We start from the raw sequence: 2455 nt of genomic DNA on the forward strand, positions 1-2455 counted from the left end.
AAGGGGTAGGGACAAAGTGAACCTGCAAGTCTATTTATAGCCATAATGCTAGGTGGGAGGGTTGTGACATCATAGGAAGTCATGTGATGCAATTATGTGATAAATGTTACTAAACTATTTATTGGTGTAGTACAATGGGAGCAGGGTTAGTAGGAGCTACATGAGTGGAAAAACGAGTGTGCTGAGCACTGCACAATTACTTAAAAAGCATTAAAATCGTCTTAGACATGAAATAGCGGTACTCCCGCCACACTTCTGGTGACGGATGGGCTCGGTGCGTCACTTCCGCCCCACTTCCGGTCGCGTCTGCGCACGCACACGCGGCGGCTCGTGACTTCAGTTCAGTGCACTGTAGAAAGTGCCCGGTGTCTGTGATCCAGGGGGAGGAAGTCTCTATTATCATAAGTCCATACATCGGCGGCCATATTAGATGGAATTTTCTCCATAGATATCCCGGCTGCGGCGGCCATTTTCTCGTAGTTCATTATGTACATAGGCATATCCCGGTATCCATGGCAATAGATACATATAAAAGTAGAAATAAATAGCATCAGGAGTAGTCATTTACATTTTTATTTAAATACATCCGTGCATATTTCACATATTAAAAACTTAAAAAGATGGAAATGGATGCATATATATGTGGAGCCATAATACTGGTACTTTAAACAGTGTATTGTTTTAATGGTTACTCATTATATGAGTGACACATATTACATCATTTTAGTGATGTGTGCAAGGTGCAGAGCTTATACAAAGTATAATAAATAAATAAATGAATAAAGTGCTTGTGCTTGGATTTAAACAGATTGTAGTTGAGGGATGGGGTGTGTATAACCGCACTATTTTAATTTATTAATGTTTACCAGGTGCAGAGCTAAAAGTGCCTAAAGAATACAGTGCATATGCTTAATTTAGTAAATAATGTAATTAAAGTGGATTGTGTATAACAACCCGTGCTTATATACACCACCTATAGTGATTGATGCGTAATAACCTAATTTGGCGTAGTCTATTAGTGAACTTGTATTGAGTAAAACACCTTTCCCAGGCCACTATTTGTTCACGTGCTTTACAGTACCTGATCTTCCCAGATGGTCCCCCTTACTGGTACTGATCAGGCCCAGCGCTGCTTGGCTTCCAAGATCGGGCGTGTTTGGGCATTTCCAGCGTGGTGTGACTGTACCAACGTTGTGCCTTCTGGGTTATTGCTCCAGTCCCCAATATTAACTTAAATTTTAATATTTTACCAAGTGTTAGATCTAAATTTAAAATTGTGAAATGGTAATAATGAAGGTTAAGGGAGGGAAGTGGCGGGTAGGGGGAGGAGGGGGTGGAGGTAGGAGGGGTTTGGGGGGGGGTGGAAAGGAACAGGGAAGGGAAAGTATGGGATATGAAGGCCGGAAGGCGGGGGAGGGAGAATAGGGAATTGGGGAGGTGATTGTAGTATTTTAGTACCGTATCTTATAAAAAGGGAGCGATCTCGTAGTTGTCGTTAAATCCTCTTGGCTGTAATGTCTGTAATTGGAAAATCCAAAACATCTCCCGACGTGACAGTTTATTGGCGAGATCACCACCTCTTTCTCCCAATTGTAGCAGTTCAATGGCTTTGAATGTCAAGGCTTCAGGGTTGGAGTTATGTGTTGAAATAAAATGTTTGGAAACAGCTTGGCTTTCTACTTTATTTCTGATGTTCCTCACATGATCCTGTATTCTTTGCTTCAAGGGTCTCTTTGTCTTTCCAATTTACTGTTTGCCGCAGTCACACTCTAAGAGGTAAATGACCGATTGAGTATCGGTCATTTACCTCTGAGAGTGTGACTGCATCGGCTGCCATATTGGATGGGATTTTCTCCATAGATATCCCGGCTGCGGCGGCCATTTTTTCGTAGTTCATTATGTACATAGGCATATCCCGGTATCCATGGCAATAGATACATATAAAAGTAGAAATAAATAGCATCAGGAGTAGTCATTTAAATATTTATTTAAATACTTCCGTGCATATTTCACATATTGAAAGCTTAAAAAGATGTAAATGTATGCATATATATGTGGAGCCATAATACTGGTACTTTAACCAGTGTATTGTTTTAATGGTTACTCATTATATGAGTGACACATATTACATCATTTTAGTGATGTGTGCAAGGTGCAGAGCTTATACAAAGTATAATAAATAAATGAATAAAGTGCTTGTGCTTGGATTTAAACATATTGTAGTTGAGGGATAGGGTGTGTATAACTGCACTATTTTAATTTATTAATGTTTACCAGGTGCAGAGCTAAAAGTGCCTAAAGAATACAGTGCATATGCTTAATTTAGTAAATAATGTAATTAAAGTGGATTGTGTATAACAACCCGTGCTTATATACACCACCTAACCACCTATAGTGATTGATGCGTAATAACCTAATTTGGCGTAGTCTATTAGGGAACTTGTATGGAGTAAAA

At 39.6% G+C, this 2455-nt stretch overlaps 1 pseudogene; it reads right to left on the bottom strand.

The window, feature by feature from the left end:
- Positions 1–1069: 1069 nt before the first annotated feature.
- On the bottom strand, positions 1070–1188 carry LOC134963746 (5S ribosomal RNA; annotated as a pseudogene).
- Between the last annotated feature and the right edge of the window lie 1267 nt (positions 1189–2455).

The sequence above is a fragment of the Pseudophryne corroboree genome, chromosome 9, assembly GCF_028390025.1.
Source record: "Pseudophryne corroboree isolate aPseCor3 chromosome 9, aPseCor3.hap2, whole genome shotgun sequence".
NCBI classification, from domain to species: Eukaryota; Metazoa; Chordata; class Amphibia; order Anura; family Myobatrachidae; genus Pseudophryne; species Pseudophryne corroboree.